The 20,535-nt window shown below is 48.5% G+C and overlaps 1 protein-coding gene across 1 annotated transcript in view; it reads right to left on the bottom strand.

Annotated features, from left to right (window-relative positions):
• DLK2 (delta like non-canonical Notch ligand 2) overlaps positions 1–19,564 on the bottom strand; it is a 151,623-nt gene extending 132,059 nt beyond the window's left edge. The window contains exon 1 of the mRNA XM_069236267.1: positions 18,109–19,564. The gene's annotated coding sequence lies outside the window, so the exon portion shown is untranslated. The remainder of the gene's footprint in view (positions 1–18,108) is intronic.
• Between the last annotated feature and the right edge of the window lie 971 nt (positions 19,565–20,535).

Raw genomic sequence — 20,535 nt, 5'->3', positions numbered from 1 at the left:
CAAGGCGCTTTACAGTAATCAAATATAATATTTAGACTGGCTCGAGGATCTGGCATTCAACTGTTGAGCTGCAGGAAAAAAAACTTGAGAGGTTCGTATTTTGTACGCAAACTACTTTTGCTGAAGTGTAAGTTACTTTGTTTCCTGATTGAGCTTAGCGCCTAGATACTTCATTCACTTTGCGGCGGGCGCATTATAAATAAACGCACGTAAAACACATTAATAAAGATATATTTTTTCTTTCCCTATTTTCCCACACTGGGACCCCTCCGCCACCAATTACCCCCACCATTCCCCCAGTAGTTTAACAAAGGTCATTTCGCGGATATGCCCCCTGGCACCAGGGCACCGGGGCAGGTGTCGTACCGTCAGTCCGCAGGCCTTGGCTGCTCGCGCCGGCGCGCGGGCTGGTTTTATTGTGTCTCTATTTAAACATATCTTCTACAGCCACCTGTCACACCCGGGGCCTTGGCACACTGCTGCTGACGCAATATCCGCTCCAAGGGGACCCTCTTCCAGCCGCTGGCGCCCCAGGCAAGAAGGCACGGCACTTCAAAGGAGTGCTCCGTGAGCAGCTGGCACCAGGGCAGAAGATGGCATGGCACTTCAAATGAGTGCTCCGTGAGCAGCTGGCACCACAAGCAGAATAAGGCACTTCAAATGAGCGTTATTGTAGTAGCTGGCACCCGGAGAGAAGAAGGCACAGCAGTTGAAATGAGTGCTTTGTGAGCAGCTGGCACCCCAAGCAGAAGAAGGCATGGCACTTCAAATAAGTGCCAATGAGGAGTTGGCACGCGGGCAGCTGAAGGCATGGCACTTCAAATTAGTACTACGCGAGGAGATGGCACCCCAGGCAGAAGGTATGGCACTTCAAATTAGTGCTCTGTGAGCAGCTGGCACGCAGGAAGAAGGCATGGCACTTCATATGAGTGCCCTTTGAGCAGCCGGCACCCCGAGCAGAAGAAGGCATGGCACTTCAAATGAGAGTTTTCTTACTAGCTGGCACTCAGACAGAAGAAGGCATGTCACTTCAAATGAGTGATCTGGGCGGAGATGGCACCCTAGGCAGAAGAAGGAATTGTACTTCGAGTGCTCTGTGAGGAGTTGGCACCCCAAGCAGAAGAAGGCATGGCATGGCACTTCAAATAAGTGCTCAGTGAGGAGATGGTACCCAGGCAGAAGAAGGCATGGCACTTCCAATGAGAGCCCTTTTGAGCAGCTGGCACCCCAAGCAGAAGACATGGTATTTTAAATGGACACTCTTCGCAGACCGAGACATGCCATTTCGAGTGGGTACCCTGCAAGCATCCGGCACCCCAAGCAGAAGAAGCCGTGCACTTCTAGTGGACAGGTCGAGCTGCTGCCACCTTGAGCAGAAGCGGAGATGGCATTTGAAGCGACGCTGTTTCAGCAGCTTAAGGCCTGGTGTTTGCAGTCATCGAAAAGCTCAGACGGCGCTACAAGTGGGCATTTAGTGCCACCTCGGGTGGAAGAAGATCTAGCTCTTCAAGTGACACTCTTTGGGCAGCTGGTACTTGAAGCAGAAGACATGGCATGATGTGGATGCACTTTCAGTGGCTGGCACTCTTGGCTCAAAAAAGACATGGCATTTCAAGTAGGTGCACTTTGAGCTGCTGGCACTTCAAGCAGAAGACATGGCATTTCAAGTAACCGCACTCTGAGCTGCCAGTATCTCCAGCAGAAGACATGGCATTTCAAGTAGGTGCACTTCGAGCTGCTAGTATCCCAAGCAGAAGACATGGTATGTCAAGCAGGGGCACTTTCAGCTGCTAGCACCACAAGAGGATGAAGGCATGGCATTTCAAGTAGCTGCACTTCTAAGCTGCTAGCATCTGAAGTGGAAGGCTTAGTATTTCAATTAGCTGCACTTTGAGCTGCTAGCACTTCAAGCAGAAGACATGGCATTTCAAGTAGGTGCACTTTGAGCTGCTAGCACCTCAAGGGGAAGAAGACATGGCAGTCCAAGTAGGGGCACTTTGAGCTGCTAGCACCTCAAGCAGAAGACATCACATTTCTAGTAGGGGCACTTTGAGCTGCTAGCACTTCAAGCAGAAGAAGAGATGACATCTCAAGTCTGTGCTCTTTAAGAGGGCAGCACCTAAAGCAGAAGAAGATGGGATATTTGAAATGTTGGCACCTCGAACAGAAACACATAGACTCTCTTTAAGAAGCGGCTCCTGGGTGGTTTTGGGGAGGGGGATGGGGGGGCAGCCATGCCATTTCAGGTGCACACTTGTTAGAGGCTGGGTCTGTCAGCAGAAGAGGCTGGGCACATGAGGTGCACTCAGTGTGAGAAACTGCCCCCCGGAGATGAAGAACACCCGGCACTTGCAGTGCTGCGTCTCCGATCAGAGGGCATCCTGAGCCGAAGAAGGGTGACATTCCAAGCGCAGGCTCTTCAGGGAGCTACAACATGGCATTCCAACACTGTCAGCTGGCACGTGAAGCGGAAGCAGAGACGGCATGTCACCTGGTTTTATGCTGAGCAGATGGCACCCCTGGCAGAATAAAACATGGTCTTTCAAGTGGGCGCTCTTGGAACAGCTGGCTCCGGGGGCAGAAGGGATGGCATTGGAAGAGGGGGCTCTTCGAGCAGCTGGCACCAAAACCAGAGGAGCACGTGTAAAGCGGCTGCTGTTTGAGCAGCTGTAGTGCACGCGGAAGAAAACACTGTATGTGTGATATGGTGCACCATGGTGCACGTTAGGGAACTAGCGTCAAAAATGTTGACGCTAGGTTGGCGCTTTGCAGGATTAGCGCCAAAAAGTTTGACGCTAAGCCTTCAAAGTGAAAGGGGGCCCATTGAAAACAATGGGAGCGTCATTTTAACGCCTGCCTTAGGCAGACATTAAAAATGACGCTAAAAATGGAGCAGCGGAGTCTCATAGATTCCACTGAGCCATTTTTCTGGGCTTCCTAACGCCGGAGTGCTCCCCTTGCATGCATTATGACTGGTGCAGGCATAATGTGATGCAAGGGTTTACAACGTGATGCAATGCGTTCATTGTGCCACTTTGTAAATATGGTGCAGCGTTTTGCCAACCTAACACCACATTAGTGTACAAAAATGATGCTAATGTGGCGTGAGGTGATGCTAGGGGCTTTTTAATCTGACCAATGGTGTTTTGAGTGGAAGCTGGTGGCATCTCAAGTTACTCTTCTATAAGTTGGCGCTTGACGCAGGAAAAAACATGGGCCCATATTTATACTTTTTGACGCAAAACTGCGCTAACGCAGTTTTGCGCCAAAAAAATTAGCGCCGGCTAACGCCATTCTGAAGCGCCATGCGGGCGCCGTATTTATTGAATGGCGTTAGCCGGCGTTAGCCGACCGGCGCTGCCTGGTGTGCGTGAAAAAAAACCACGTACACCAGGCAGCGCCGGCGTAGGGAAAAATGGCGTTTGGGCGTCTAAAAATGGGGCAAGTCAGGCTGAGGCAAAAAAATCGTCTTAACCCGATTTGCGCCATTTTTTTACGACGCCCATCCCCCATTGAAATGACTACTGTCTTAGCAAAGACAGGAGTCATGCCCCCTTGCCCAATGGCCCTTCTGTCCCCTGGGCATGGTCATTGGGCACAGTGGCATGTAGGGGGGCACAAATCAGGCCCCCCTATGCCACAAAAAAAGATATAAAAAAATACTTACCTGGACTTACCTTAATGTCCCTGGGGTGGGTCCCTCCATCCTTGGGTGTCCTCCTGGGGTGGGCAAGGGTGGCAGGGGGTGTCCCTGGGGGCAGGGGAGGGCACCTCTGGGCTCATTCTGAGCCCACAGGTCCCTTAACGCCTGCCCTGACCCAGGTGCTAAAATCCGGCGCAAATGCAGGTTTTTTAGACCCGCCCACTCCCGGGCGTCATTTTTGCCCGGGAGTATAAATCCGACGCAATAGCATCGGAGTTATTTTTTAAGACGGGAACGCCTACCTTGCATATCATTAACGCAAGGAAGGTGTTCACGCAAAAAAATGACGCTAATTCCAGGAACTTTGGCGCTAGACGCGTCTAACGCCAAAGTATAAATATGGAGTTAGTTTTGCGTAGAATTTGCGTCGAAAAAAACGACGCAAATTCGGCGCAAACAGAGTATAAATATGCCCCATGGTGTTTTGTTTGGACGCTCTTCTAGCATCTGAAAATTAGAGCAGAAGAAAACATGGGGGCTTATTTATGGGGAACTTGCGTAGCGGAGCACAGCAGGTCTTCTTGCGGGGCTCCTCTACGCCAGTGTGAAAGGGCAGGGTTGCCCTGTATTTACAAAAGACAGTGCATTCCCGTCCTTTCCCCCTGCGCTGGCACACAATTGGCTGCCTAGTGCCAACGCAGGCATCCTTGCACCACGGTGCCTGCGTTACATGCAGAAATGTTTTTGTGCAGGAAGGGCCAGCTTTCTGCACAAAAACAATCCTGAGAGGCGTTTTCCTCTTTCCATGTGTGTTGCAGAATGCATCACATGGAAAGAGGAAAAAATGAAGAGAAAATAAAATATTTCTCCCTGTTACGCCTGCTCTGGGGAGGCGTAAGGTTTTTGCGCTGCCCAAGGTTTACGTAAGTAAATAAATCTGGGGAACGATCAAAATCCATGGGTGTTGCGTGGGAAAACCCACTGCTATGTCCATGGAACGCCTCCCCGGCGCAGAGTAAGGAAACACAGCGACTTGTGCTGCTTTGTCTTACTCCATATCTACGAGGCCATGAAACTCCACGTAGAGCGGCCTTGCGCGGCCTCATAGGTATGAATGAGCAGCTTGCACCGCCGGTGCTGGGAAAAAAGTGATGCTGTGGTGGGGCAAGCCTCTCGTAACTGACATCTCAAGTCAATACTCATCTATAAGCTGCCACTTGAGGCAGAAGAAAACGTGATGCTTTGTGTGGACGCTCCTTAGGTAGCTCATCCCTCAAGCAGAAGGAAGGGCGGTGCCGTGCCCGCTTGATGTTATAGATTTTACGTAGTCTGTATTAAGTTTGTTGCCAGGACATTAGTGAACCTCGGACACAAGGATAAGGGGCAAGAAATAACCAAGAGGCTTCAGCAGCCAGTGTCAGGACTTTGGGAGACATAATGACGGAACAAAGACCTCTATTCTGACGAAGGTTCTTTGGTCGCTGTCTATTGGCTGCTGTGAATCATCTGTGATGCTGGTTTCCCTAGAATGTAACGAATGGATGTCCACGCTAGGTTTTTATGTTTAATGTATATTATGCTGTTATATATTGAGAGCTTAGAATGGCGCCAAAGCCTTGCTCTATATAGTGGTTCACTTCTTCAATGGCTACTGCGGCGAAACCGTCAAGGATGGAGGGCATCATAAGAACTGAGGACCACATATCAGTTGTTTGGTCAAAGCATTAAGGTGACACATTCATAGTATCCAGACCTTGTCGCCCTTGGCTTACGGAGAGTAGTCACCAGACAGATGAAAACAACTGTAACACCTGGGGTTAGATGAGCTTCCATCGCTCTTCACCCTGACCTGAGGTACTTCATGAGTCCCTTTGTTAAGGCATCAACTGTTCAGTAAGGTGAGAATAGGCTCTCTGGGCTCTTTACCCTCGAACCAAGTTGTAGAAAAACTTCCACTTTGATGCAAAAAACACTATTTTCTCCTGAGAGCTTGCAATACTTGTACTAGCAACCTACAAGGTCGAAAGGGTATTGAGAACAAATTATTCCCCTACACAAAGAGGTTCTTAATCTTTCGACTTCTGTGGACCTCCTCTGAATTACTAGTGGAAACCGTGAAAATTATAACACCACACAAAAATACAGACACAAGTATACAACAAATATATTTGCAAATTATGAAATATTTAACAAACAAAAATATGTACATTGAAATGTTAATTTTAAAAGGAACGTTGAAGGATCTCTAAATTTGATTTTACTTTTAAAAGAGGAGGCAATATGCTAGACTCTAGCATGTCACTTTGGCTGTTTTGCTCCCAATGGATGCGAACTTTCCGTCAGTGCATCCCAGTGCTTCAATCCAGTCCATTCATCCTCTATATTAGATTCAGTTTGCTGCTCCTGCACTGCTCAAATGCGTCAAGCTGGGGATACCAAACTAACGTTTAACCTCCAATTTATATTCCTGCACATTTACACTGTGTTTTAGAATTTACACTTTGTATTTTTATGTATACATACTTAATTAATATGCTAATAATATTTAATTTTCTAAACAGTTACGAATATATGAGTGGGCATTGTGGACCCCAGGGGTCTGCGCACCACAGGTTAAGTACCCCTGGGCTTCAATTCAAGGATCATATGAGGAGAACCTCAAAATATATTAAGAAGGCAAAGTAATACTGTGAGGTGTCTAGTGTTTCAAAGAGCAGTTTAGGATATTTAAAGATTCTGACAAGCCCCACAGAGGCACAGTCTCTCCTCCCACCATCACGAGTTATCTGATAAGCTTTCTACTGTATTTTTACCATGTTTAACATAAGGCAAACGATGTATGAGACAAAGATAACTTGCCCAATGGAAATGCCTACCCTCCCTGGGCCCCTGGCGCCCCAAAAACAGCTACACCAAAGTCTTTTACATCTCTGACTTTACAGGTGTCACAAGAGGTTGCAAAACACAAGCAGGCTTCATCAAGCAGAGTACAGTCTGAAATGTCTATTGTTACTGAATGTCAGAGCTCCATTGCTGGGTAAGGAGAACTATTTTTTTCTCTGCAGGGGATGGCCGCTTTGAAGGTCATGGCAGTAACTTGCCCTTCCAGCAATCCCAGTGGCTCCTAGTACAGCATGACGTCTGAAGCAGTGCACTTAGGGGCAAATTTAAGAAAACTGGTGCTGCACCCAGTACAGCGCACTTTTCTTGCGTCCCTTAGCAACCCGTACCGCGCACCATGGTGCAGGGTAGGGGGCATTGGCATCAAACTTTTTGACAATATCGATGTACTGTTCAGGGTTAGCGCCAAACCCTGAACAATACAGAGGGGCCCATAGTAACCAATGGTGTGCCCTATTTTAATGCCTCCCCTGAGCAGGATTTAAAAATGCTGAACAAAACAGAGCAACAAAATCTGTTAGATTTCTTTGTGCCATTTTTTCGGCCCCCCTAACGGAGGAACACCCCCCTTGCATACATTATGCCTGGAGCAAGCATAATATGGTTCAAGGAGTTACAAACTGGTGCAATGCAAGCATTGTGCCACTTTGTAAATATGAAGTGGCGTTTTTGCCATAATATCGCCACATTAGCATAAAATAAATTATGCTAATGTGGCAATATGTGGCGCAAAAGGCTCTTAAATCTGCCCCTTAGTGTCCGAATACCGCATGAGTGTTCAATGTCAGGCAGCTCGCTTGACCCCCCTCCTCAGGAAGCGGGCAATAGGCCTCAAAGACTTTAATACCTTCCACTGCACCTCCCAACCACCTTCCAAGTCTACTGCTGGAGAGGGCAGTGCTGGTGTGCCACGCTGCTACTGAACAGCATGGTTTCTGGATTTGCTCCAAGCTGTGTTCAGGGGAGAAAGAAGTACAGAAGGTTGTAGATGAGAATATCATTCACAAAAATATCATCCCATGCAGTGTAGATTTCCAATTATTAACTCCAAAGGGGTGATATTTCAGAACACAAACACTTAGGGCACAATATTTTTCACCCAGTTTTGAGTTGACAGTGCTCTGGTACCATACAGAATCAGTACTGGAAGATCTGGGGCATAAGGTGGACGTGTCACGGCCCAGATTTTAATAGATCAGTCAGCATCCTTCAACACTATCAGCCATCGCCTCTCAGTCTCACGACTGAGTTACGCCAACTGTCAAGGCACTATCTGGACTAGCGGAAGCGCTTTCTTATGGCCAGATCGCAAATACTGGCTATGACACCCATCACCTTCACTGCTCGTGACCTCATATGGGGCGTGTCACGGGTCCCAATACAATCCCCAAAGCTGTTAAACATCCACATGCCTTTACTAGCAGACTTCCTTTGCTCCTTGGGGGTACACTTCAGTGTGTACGCTGATGATACACAGGAAGGATAGTCATTCCCCCTCCCCAGCAGGTGCTGACTGACGGTAAGACAGATTTCTGTACATTTTTTAAAACTCAGTCGAAACAAGGCTGAGGTGTTGTTGTCTACAATTCCCCCTTGGGATCCACTGTCGCCTCCAAGTCCTAGTTGATGAAAAGGGCAGTAGACATGAGAACCAGAAAGAGGTGAAACTTTCTTCCAAGACTATGGGATGCCTGCCTCCTTATGGGCTGCAGCTGCCAGACCTGCTGTCAGGGGCCCTTGTCGGACACCTTCAGCCAGTCCCATCTTTAAAGTAGGCTGCACGCTGCAGTCTGGAACTTACAGTTTCACTTTACACATGTAAGTATGAGCTTATGCATCACAACATGGAGCAGACAGGCCTAAAGAAAGCATTTAGCAGCTAAACGTGTAGGGTAGGTTTACCATATGATTCCACGTCACTTAAGATGCAGTGCTCCAGTCCTGAGATTTTAGTTTACAGATAATTTCTTCAGATGTCTTAGTTCACTTAGAACAATTGAAGTGAGCCGGGACTACACGCCCCAGAAGGAATTAGGCTGTTAAACGAAAACCCCGGATAAGAATTTTGCGTCCTTGGTGACATAGAGTTATCCTAGGTTAGGGTGTTCTAGGATCTGGTTGTTTTCTGTTTCTCATTTATTTTGGGGCTTTTCATTGGATGAAACTGTGCATGAGGCAGTGTGTTGGGAAAGTAAGTGAGTTGATGAATAGGTGCCAGTGTGTTGATTCAGGGAGCTGGAGCCCATTCTTGCTGTTCAACTCCTACCCCCAGCTATGGCATTCTGGATCACAAGCAGGCAGAGCCAGTCTGTATCCTTGCACAGGCCAATCACAGTCTGAAAGGGTTTATTCCACCAGAGGGCTCCCCAGTAACCTTAAATGGGTTGAACTCAGGAAACAAAAGCAAAGCAGGAACAAACTGGGTTTTAAGCATAGTCTTGCTCTGGAGCTCACGTGACATTGTGACTTTTCCTGACAATGGTATTCACAACGTGGAATTGCATTCACAGTACAAGTCAGCACTGCAGGGAGGCAGCTCGTATGCAAATGTACGTATGTTTTATTTTCTCTATGGGGAATACATTTACCGCCAAATTGAAACTCTTTCTCTTGCATCCCCACCAGATCTGCGTGCTTTGAAGATTTTTTGACAACAGTTTACGCTATCCTAGGATCGTCCGCTTAAGGGCATTTTTTATTTCTATGGTGCATGAAAATAAGTGATATGCCAGATGTTTGGCCACTGTGTTGAGGTCACTACCTGAACTCCAGCCTCAAAGGGGTCCCAGCAACAATATTTACCTTGTCTCCCAGATGGCATCAGCACAAGCCTACTATGAGGAGAGGGCTCTGGGCACTGACGAGTGCCAAGAACCAACTGTTTGTAGGAGGCCAGAGCAGGAGTGAAGGGGAGGAGGCTGGAGGCAGAAGACAAAGGAGTGAGATCTATGGCATAGATACAAGCACAAGCCCCTCAATACCCTAAGAGGGATGCCGAGGGCATGAGGAGGTAGACAGTCACTGGTGCAGGCAATGAAGATGAGGCCTGAGACTCGAGCAGTAAGCTGGAAGGAGTAAGCCCATAACATTGTGATAAGGAGGCCGAGGCAACGAGAAGGCCACTAGGACAAATCTTGGGTCAAAGGTAGGATGCACACTTTGAGTAGGGATGAGCTTACTCTGTTCAGATACAGGTAGGGCTCCAGCCTGTCAGATCTAAGGTCTCTTGGTAAATGTACATAAACCCTAATATAAAAACAGCAAAGGCTGCTGCATGTTACGTTTAAGGTGCATTGACTAGCAGGAGCTGTATGTGTGGGCCCAAGTACTGTTGGCTGACGTCATCACAGATCGGTGTTAAGGCACATTGATAGAGCTGTCTACTAAACTTAATGATAAAACCCCAGAGCAAGGCAGTTGAGTTGACCACCTGACTCCCTGTCATCATGGAAACTATTGCAGTCTTGAACATTTTACCTACAAATCACTGTTCTCAGGTATGTCCTTCTAATTGGTTCACGGAAAGCAACGCAAGACTACAACACCCAGAATGCATTAGGTTGGTACACAAAAGCCAGTGACTGGAATCTGTGTCCGTAGTGACATGGAGGGAGTGCCTTACCCACTTAACTCTAGTGGTGGTGGATAACGCAAGCCGCACGGAACTCCACCAGTGCTTAATTTGAACCAGTGGTTTACGGTGCTCACACTAGCACTTTGTCAACACCAGCCCTTATGACAGTCTGCCACATGGTGGTGCTGTCTGTCTAGTTTAGAAATGAACAATACAGCAGTTGTTTATTAATTCAATATACATTAAAAAGTAATAATACCTGCTGCCCACACCATCTTTATAGTGTTGGGTGCCTGGAATAGTGTGAATTGTCACATCTATAGGAATTTGATGGTTAGTAGTTATGTCCGTAAGGTCAGCAGCAATCCTGGCAGGGGCAATGGGTGGTGCAAGTTGCAATGGCCTCCCGGCGAGTGCCCTGGCACTTAATGCTTTACAAATTAAGCATTGAATTTCACCCCTTCACTGAACTCCCTTGGCAGTTTGAGTCAGAAGTAATGTGCTACACATTCATGTGCCACCCCTACGGCACTTCTGTGAGAAACATCCTAACTTCGGCAAGCGCATCACAGGTTTCAGGTTTGGCCCCTCAACAGGCACCAGGGAACATGTCTCTCTGCCATACTTGTGCAGTAATATTTAACAGCACAGCACTCATTACTAAGCAATGTAATTGCACATGTGAAAAAAATGTCTGCATGCAATATTTGCACGTGAATGTGTCTTCCAGTCCTGTGTGTTTCTTTACTCATCTAATGCATACATGCCAATAGACCCAAAGCTCCCGATCTTTTAAGCCCAAAATGGCATCATTTTGGCTGACTCTCTGCTTCAATAACAGTCATTGGGGAAAATACAGTGTCCCGATTCTTCTTTTAAATCTCCCACTTTCCTCTTCTTGTTGGAATCTGTGCTAATGCAATATGCATTCTGGGAACTGTATCAAAAGGACCAACCATCATGAGAACAATGGTTTGCAAAAAGAAAGACCAGGAATGACACATGGTGTCTGTGTCCGCGATCATGTGAAGTTAACTGACAACTTTACATTCGTGCTTATTCGTATTTAATATGATAAAACGCTGGACGCAGCTAGAGTCCAGTTCCTCTCTGTCTGGTTGCTGCCAGGCCAAGCCAGAGCCCGCCCCTGCCTGTGGTCGCTGCCAGTCGCAGTCCTACGTCTATGTTTGTGGTATTTTACCCGTTTTTTGGATGCAAGGATCTATGGGCGCGTGCTATTACGTAGTGTGAGGCAAAGGGCACGCGGAAGAAGCTGGAGGCTGAGGGGGAGCTCGAGGCCTACGGGGGCGCGGGGGACAATTGTGAGAAGGCCCGGGGCACAGGAGGGGTTGTCTCCCTAGGCAAGGACAGGTGGCGGAGGACTCGGGCAGACGGGGCCCACTCCAGGCCTCAAGAGTGAGGAGGCAGCCGGGAGGAGGTGGCCAAGTCCCGGCGAGCAAGGGCACAATCCCCCCCCCCCCCCCCCGCCTTCTCCGCACCTGTGGTTTGGCCCGTGCGCGCCACGCGCCATGCGCCATGTTGACACATTTTTATCAGAGGCCTCTGGTCCGTGGGGTGGATTACACCGGGGTGAGGGGTGGGCAGTGGGTGAGCCCCCCGAGGCAGTGAGAGGGCCCTGATCTGACCTACCCTACCAGCGCCCTTTGTCTCCACTGGGAGGACCTTCTTCCCATTTCTACATCGAGGCCCCCTGACTTTTATCGTGGCTCTTGCCTTTTTATCTAGCGGTGCTCCGCCCTCTGTTTCTGCCTAGTAGACCAGTTTGACCATCCTCTGATTGGGAATCTATCCTGTATCCGCAGTGGGCACCATGACCTCCTTCTCATATAAATGTGGACCTCCGCGCTCTAATCTCTGTATTTTGGGGACACCGCCCTCTTGACCCTGCGGCCTCTACTACACCCCCTTCATACTGATTGCAATTGTGTTTATACAGGTTTTACTACCCCTTATGAGGCGTCAAAGTGCTTTTCTGCGCTAGCACCCTTCTCCACAACTCAAAAAGGATAATGGAGGGATAGAAGAGGGAAACGTTTAGAAAGTGTTATTTGGGAGATCATAGTAGTAAAATGAAGTTTGGGATGAGTAAAAAGAGAGATGGAGGATGGAAGAGTCTCTAGAAATCTTCTCTACAATAGAGCTCTGGCTTTTTCTGCAGCGTACTTCTGCCCACTCTACGGTGTGGTTTTGCTCTGTCCACACAGACACTGCTCTGCCCTCTACAATGGGAGCTGCCCCCAGCATGTACAGTGGGAACTATGTCCTGTTTTAGCACTACTCCCTCTTCATGGTGTGGGGTCCTCGCCCAAGAGGTAGAGCGCAAGCTTTCATCCCAGTGGACTTTCCCCTCTCCAACTGTGTTATTTTTCTGGCATTTGCATAGCGCACAGTCTGTAAATTGTAGGGCATTGCAGCACTTTTGTAGTGACTTTTATGCATGTATGGGTATTTATAGTGCTTGAACCTGTCTACAAAATAATGGCAGGTACAAAGTTGGAGGAGACAATAGAGTGTAAAATTCTGGGGTCCTTTGGTGAGAGTCCATAGGAATTGGGCTTACACGTTGAGGTGTCAAATGGCTATTCTGCCCCCTTGCAGTGGCGTAGCTTCAGGAGGGTTCTTTGGGCTGTTCCACCCCTCCAATAAATGTATTTTCTGATAAATAGTTGGGTACGGGTGCTTTAAATCAGGTATTGTGAGATGTCAAATTTCACCAGGAATTTTAGCATACGCAGAAAAATTGCACACACACTCCATTTTTATTTTTAAAGTACTCAGAAATATTTGTAATTTCACAAAATATTGTATTCTCTCTTAGTACTCCTATCACTCCACATTCCTCTCCGTTTCCACTGCCCCATAGACCCCTCTCATGCAACCTACCTGTGTATAATGTACTTAAACATTATATGCCACCCGGATTGTCAGAAAATCTGAGGCTTACACCCTCTCAATCTTACTGACCAATCTATGCCCCTGGTGTGCTGTGGTGCTGGAACAATTTCCAGAGTGGGGTTGCCGCCCAATAGCATCAGCTCACTAAATTCCTGAGAGTTATAAAAAAGTGAGTATTATTGATTGAGCAAAAACGTATATACAAGAGTGTGTGTTTGTTTTGCTTTTGTGGGGTGGATGTAGTGTATTACACACGTGCAGTTTGTCACTCAGTAGGAGGGAAGACCCGGAGTAAGCCCTCAAGTAGCATCTAATGTGCCATTAAATGGTATGACAGTTCAGTGGGTTCATGTACCTATTGCTCACATACCAATATTACCCTAAAACTGGGTCACAACTAGCAGCCTAGATGGAAGTTTGCTGAATTCAAATACCATAACATAGCATATAGCAGAGCAGTGCAATATCAACAGACCATAGTATTACCCAATTTACAAAGTATATAGAATCTGTAGATCAAAAACGTGCTTGAAGCACCCTAGCTAAATGTGTAGATCGCAGAGCTTCAAGACATTGATCTGTCAGTCTGCAGCTTACTAATTTTAATTTAGAAATATTTTAAAAATGTGCATAATAAATCATAGTTTTAGCCTTGTGTGCATAGCACAAAGATAAACTTATTGGTCTATTATGTTATTGCTTACTTTGTTCCCATCACGTTTTTTCATGTAGGTGCCTAATGGGCCTCATTTTAAACATATCTTTTTAAACCTTCGGGATGGGAGCTAGCAAATCATTCTTAATATTTCTGAGTGATATTTCACCTTTTACATTCCTCCACCTTTCAGGCTCTTAAGAACCCAGCAAAAGTCTAATTTAAGATTAAATTGCATCATTTTGCAGATAGGCAAACATAAATACCTAATGGAAGAATACACAGTGGTTTGTAAGACCCTTTCCCCCTCTGTGCTAATACATGTACAAAAAGTGTATGCTATGTGGGGAAATTATGTACAGAAGTTCTCATTATCCTTCAGCGCCTCCTAATGTGGTGATGCTGCAGATACACCTGCCCGCCTTCTTGTAGCACCACTCCCCTCTACACACGTAGGGTTGTGTATTCATGGAGCACAAAACTAACTACAGAGCAAGGTAGTGCTGCACAAAGTGGGGAAAAGTGTGGTGGCTTAGAGATTTGCAGTAGACAAGGCTTGAAAGAGTAGGTAGTATCTGGTGAGGGGGTCACTGGCTGGGGGCTGTGGGATGCTACACGTAGTTGAGGTGTACTTTGTGGGTTCTTCTTCTTGACAGTGGGGCTCGCCTTTTTCTTTGTGGTGGACTCCGCCCTCTTTCTATGAGGGGGGATGTTCTCTTAGCGGTGAGGTTCTACCCTCTCTTTGCCACCTCTCTCTACAGTGGGACTCTGCTCTTCCTTTAAAATGGGCATTTCCACTCTACAACGGGGTGTGCCCTCTCTCGTCAGTGAAGCTCTTCCCTCTCTATGCAGTGTGGACCCTTTTCTCTACCCCTCTCCCCACATCCAGATCCTCTGAGCTCTACTACGTCTTGGCAAAATGTTAATGACACTGGCATAATTGGTGGAATTTTGTAATTTTGCGGTAATTCCAAATAACTACCAAGATTATGCCACATTGCATGATTTCGGAGAGATGTATTATTTTGTTACCTTTTAAACGCAAAGCGGCATTTAATGTATTTTTTTACTCAAGTGGGCCATTCTGGAATTTTTTGGAGCCCGAAAGTACGTATCCCAACACGAGCGGCAGTGTTTTGAAGGTGAGCAACTGTTCTTTTAATGCAGGCGGTCAAAAACATTTCAGGTAAATTTTTTACCCAAGTAGACCATTTGGAAAGTTTTTGGCCCTAAAACTACAAATCCAAACTTGAGTGGCAGTGTCTTGAGCGTGAGCGTTTCGAAATCAACTCAAAATTTTTAGTTCAGTTTTTACCTGAGCTGACAAGGTAATTTTTTTAATGTGAGATGCATTTTGCACAATGCTGTGTAATTTTGCGTAATTACACTACAGTGAGGTTTACACACTCCTAAATCTCCAATCACAGAGCAGACCTGCCACCTTAAAAACGTATTTCACCATGTGATGAGGGGGTGCAGAGCCTCAGAAGGGGCATGGCTTAATGCGGAGAGATACTTAAGAGGCACTCTGCCCCTCACTGAGACCCCCATCTCATGACCCCCCCACCCCCCCAAAGAAAAAAAAGGGTTGCGGAGGCTGTTGCCGGTGCCCTGGGGTGTTTTCACACCCCTTAATGGACATCAGCTGCTACTTTGAATGAGTGGCCGAATGAACTAGTGGATCGACTACACCCATGTATGAGAATGATTCTGCAGTGTCTTCCAGCTCGCTTTCCCTGCCACTGTGTGATTCCAGCTCCTCATCGGGTGACCGTGTGAAGGGAGCTGAAATCGTGTGACACACGTTGGCACTGTGTGAGTTGCAAGGTCTGATGGGGGCGGTGTATTTCTATGAAGTCCGATCCGACTGAAAACACTACAGTTATTAGAGTGGAAGAGCCCACCCACCAGAACAGCACAAATTGCAAGGTATCCCTACAGCACCTCAAATCTGCTCTTTACAATGTAGGAGGGTCTCAGCTCTCCATTGAGGGAAAGGGGCTATGCCTTATGCAGCGCGTAAAAGGTGGATGAAAAAGGAGGTCTAGAGTAGGTGAGCAGATATTGAAAACTAAAAAAATAGGACACTGCACGCACATAGCAGTCAGACTACAATGTTCACAGACCAGTGGGCTAGGAATGAATTAACTGACAGCGCTCACCAACATAGAAACCAAAGACAGCGAGGGACTATTGTTCTTAGGATCACCTGTGTTGAATACATTACCTTTTGCTAGGGGCTTTTAAGTAATTCTGCACTGGAACACAAGAATTTGTCTCTTTCTGTGCTTAGACAAGTCTCCCTCAAAACCAGGCCATGGGCTAAATTTACAGATATTTTCTGGAGATTAAAAAACAGGACTGTCCCAGCAAATCTCGGACGCCTGGGCACTCTAGCGTTGGGAGGCAAAGGAGAGAGAGGCGAGGTTGAAATGGAAATTACAAATAGGTGACTGGAAATGAGTAAGATGATGAACTAGCGAGGAGAATTAGAGGAAGGCATCTCAGAGCGAAGGGGCTGAAATAGGGAAAACATAGGAGTAAGAGAAGGCCAGGGTGAAATGGCCAGAGGTAGTGGTGAGGGGGAGATGAATTGTGGAGCGCGTGGATTAGGAAAGGGCACCTGGAAGTGACTGAAGCAGGGGCGTGACTGAGTGACTGAATTAACTAGTGGATCGACTTCACCCATGTATGAGAATGATACAATGAAGAGTGTGTAGGTCTGCTCTACTGTGTGAGACAGCCGGTAAAAGCACCTACACTGGTGCCATTAGAAGTATATTTCCTCTGCTAAGAATGTGCCATAGTCTTTCATTGAAGGTACAACAACACTGATGCGGTGCACCACACTGGGGCAGGAGATATTGCATCCCTGCTAAGGAGTGTTGTCTGACTCCTAAGAATGTGCCATAGTCCTTCATTAAGGGTACAACAACACTGATGCGGTGCACCACACTGGGGCAGGAGATATTGCATCCCTGCTAAGGAGTGTTGTCTGACTCCTAAGAATGTGCCATAGTCCTTCATTAAGGGTACAACAACACTGATGCGGTGCACCACACTGGGGCAGGAGATACTGCATCCCTGCTAAGGAGTGTTGTCTGACTCCTAAGAATGTGCCATAGTCTTTCATTGAAGGTACAACAACACTGATGCGGTGCACCACACTGGGGCAGGAGATACTGCATCCCTGCTAAGGAGTGTTGTCTGACTCCTAAGAATGTGCCATAGTCTTTCATTAAGGGTACAACAACACTGATGCGGTGCACCACACTGGGGCAGGAGACATGGCACCCCTACTGAGGAGTGTTGTCTGACTCCTAAGAATGTGCCATAGTCTTTCATTGAAGGTACAACAACACTGATGCGGTGCACCACACTGGGGCAGGAGATATTGCATCCCTGCTAAGGAGTGTTGTCTGACTCCTAAGAATGTGCCATAGTCCTTCATTAAGGGTACAACAACACTGATGCGGTGCACCACACTGGGGCAGGAGATACTGCATCCCTGCTAAGGAGTGTTGTCTGACTCCTAAGAATGTGCCATAGTCTTTCATTGAAGGTACAACAACACTGATGCGGTGCACCACACTGGGGCAGGAGATACTGCATCCCTACTGAGGAGTGTTGTCTGACTCCTAAGAATGTGCCATAGTCTTTGATTGAAGGTACAACAACACTGATGCGGTGCACCACACTGGGGCAGGAGACATGGCACCCCTACTGAGGAGTGTTGTCTGACTCCTAAGAATGTGCCATAGTCCTTCATTAAGGGTACAACAACACTGATGCGGTGCACCACACTGGGGCAGGAGATATTGCATCCCTGCTAAGGAGTGTTGTCTGACTCCTCAAAGGTACAACCGCACTGTTGATGTGAGCTACACGGTCTCTTAAGACATGGTACCCCTACTGGGAAGTGCTAGTCTGATATGACAATAGAGAGACAGCTGTGCTGTGGCAAAGTGTCACTACTGCCTATTTGTGTAACATGATGTCGTCTAGCATTGATGCAGCACTCAGTGGCATTGTAGCATTGAAAGTGCTCCCAGTGGGTGCAGGCGGACCCGTGTTTTTTGTTGTGGTTGGATTGGTATCTCTGGTTGTAGAATGGAAGAGTTGGTTGTGGTGCATGAGGTCCTGACACGTGGTCACTTATGGTAAGGCCACCCTGGGAGAAGAACAGCAGCGCTGTCTTTTCCATCTCACCTGCCCGTGTCCCCCTCCAATCATCCCCCCCCCCCACACACACACACCTCTCGGGGCACTGCGACGACGCATAATGTGCACCACAAACAACCAAGCTAACAAAACATCGCTTGTGGGATGGATGGGATGGAAACTGGAACAAAAGTGAAAGACAGCAAGTGCGACCTTTGTCCCTCCTCTTCCCCCAACAAGCAGAGCTGCTGTGCCTACCTCCTCTCCCGAGGTCGGGTCTCCAGGTTGCCCTCTCACACCAGCCTCCAGTTCCTCACGGTGAGGCCACGTCCACTACTCGCGGCCTCCGGGGGCTCGTGGCACGAGCCGAACCAAGGCGATGTCCAGTGGCCAGGTCATCGCCAGCCCACTCTTTCCACGGAGTGTGCCAAAGACCTGCGGGGTGCACACGCCCTCTACCTTATCTTGTCATTGGGTTTCCTACCATTTCTTTTAAATAGAGGTGGCGCAACTTTTCAATTTCGGTCAGTTCCACACACCTTCTGTTGCTGTTGTCTGTACACGAGTCAAGTGAGAATCCTGTCCGCACAGCTTCTCATTGGTGGCCAGCGCTTCCGGTCACAGATATTATTGCGTGATCCAGTCCAATACACCTCGTCCGGTCACTCCTGCCCCCTCCGCACATTTCGGCTTATTGCAATCCCAGAGTCGTAACCACTTCACTTGCGGTGAGTCCTGGGGTCCACACGATGAGTTCACTCCGGCGCATGCTTTTGTTTACAGTTAGTCTTACCACATGCCAATCTGTCCACTTTCCACAACTCCAACCCTGTGGCTTGTGACAGCTCTATGCTCGCGCCCCTCCTCACTTGCAGCAAACCCTCCCTTTGTGGCACACCCAGCAGTCCTCGCCTGCTACTGCTTTGCTTCAACTCAGCAGGTGTGTTTTTTTCTTGCCATGAACCCTGCAGTCCGCGCACTTTTCTGCTGCCTTCAATTACGCTTTCCGTTCGCGGAGATTCCTTCGGTTTGCACCCGGTCCGCACTCATCGGATCCTACAATCCACACACGAATGCACGTACGGGGAAGGCTCAAGTGTGCACACCCTCCCACTGGCAGGGAATCTCCGTCTCCAAGCACCTTTCCACTTCTGAAGATTCCTGCTGTCCCCACACCTTTCCTTCGTCCTGCGGAGAGGCTTATCCCTGGCACCTTTCCTCTCGCGAGATTCCTCCTGTCCAAGTATCTTTCTTTCTTCTTGCAGAGATTCCTGTCCTTGCACCTTCCTGCTTGCGGAGAGTCCTGTCCTAGCACCTCTCTTCTCGCGGAGATTCCTATCTTTGCACCTTTCTTCTCGCGGAGATTCCTATCTTTGCACCTTTCTTCTCGCGGAGAGTCCTGTCCTTGCTCCTTTCTTCTTGCGGAGAGTCCAGTCCTTTGCTCCTTTCTTCTCGCGGAGAGTCCTGTCCTTTGCACCTTCCTTCTTGTGGAGATTCCTGTCCTTACAGCTTTCTTCTTGCAGAGATTCCTGTCCTTGCACCTTTCTCCTTGCAATGATTCCTGTCCTTGCACCCTTCTTCTCGCGGAGAGTCCTGTCCTTGCACCTTATCTTCTCGCCGCAATTCCTGTCTTTGCACCTTTCTCCTTACGATGAGTCCTGTCCTTGCACCCTTCTTTTCACGGAGAGTCCTGTCCTTGCACCTTTTTACTCACGGGGAGTCCTGTCCTTGCACCCTACTCTCGCAGAGAGTCCTGTCCTTGCACCTTTCTACTCGCGGAGAGTCCTGTCCTTGCACCCTTCTTCTCACTGAGAGTCCTGTCCTTGCACCTTCCTTCTCGCGGAGAGTCCTCCCCTTGCACCCTTCTTCTCGTGGAGAGTCCTGTCCTTGCACCCTTCTCCTTACGATGATTCCTGTAGTTGCACCCTTCTTCTCACGGAGAGTCCTGTCCTTGCACCTTCCTTCTCGCGGAGAGTCCTCCCCTTGCACCCTTCTTCTCGCAGAGAGTCCTGTCCTTGCACCTTTCTACTCGCGAGGAGTCCTGTCCTTGCACCTTACTCTCGCAGAGAGTCCTGTCCTTGCACCTTTCTACTCGCGGAGAGTCCTGTCCTTGCACCCTTCTTCTCACTGAGAGTCCTGTCCTTGCACCTTTCTTCTCGCGGAGAGTCCTGTCCTTGCACCTTCCTTCTCGCGGAGAGTCCTCCCCTTGCACCCTTCTTCTCGCGGAGATTCCTGTCCTTGCACCTTTGTCTCGCGGAGATTGCTGCTGTGCGCACACCTTTCTCCTGGCACAAGGGTGGCCTCTGCAGCTGGCATCAGCTGCCGCCTGGGCTCGGCCTGCGCTGAGTGATGGCGCAGGGTACACACACGCGCCAGCCGGGGCGGGGGGGGCGGTGTTAATGCACAGAGCCAAGTGTTTCTGCCCCGCCCGCGCCCCCACCGCTCACAACAAACAGCGGCAGCCTGCTGCCGTGTAACCCAAGCCCGGCCATTGTTCGCCACGGCTAAGGGCTATATTTGACTCACGGTGGTGCGTGAGTGTGTGCCCCCCCCCCCGAACCCCCGCGCGCCATTCCGCACGTGCCCCGCATTGCTGGCACAGAGGCAAGGGTTGTCGTGCACCTTGGCTCTCCAAGCCCCCCAAGTGCCTAACCTGCGCCTATCACAGGCTCCGCACGAAACTTC

The sequence above is a fragment of the Pleurodeles waltl genome, chromosome 5 (assembly GCF_031143425.1).
Source record: "Pleurodeles waltl isolate 20211129_DDA chromosome 5, aPleWal1.hap1.20221129, whole genome shotgun sequence".
In the NCBI taxonomy this organism is placed as follows: domain Eukaryota; kingdom Metazoa; phylum Chordata; class Amphibia; order Caudata; family Salamandridae; genus Pleurodeles; species Pleurodeles waltl.
The sequence above is the reverse complement of the archived record's forward strand: the minus strand, read 5'-3'. Positions and strand labels throughout refer to the sequence as shown.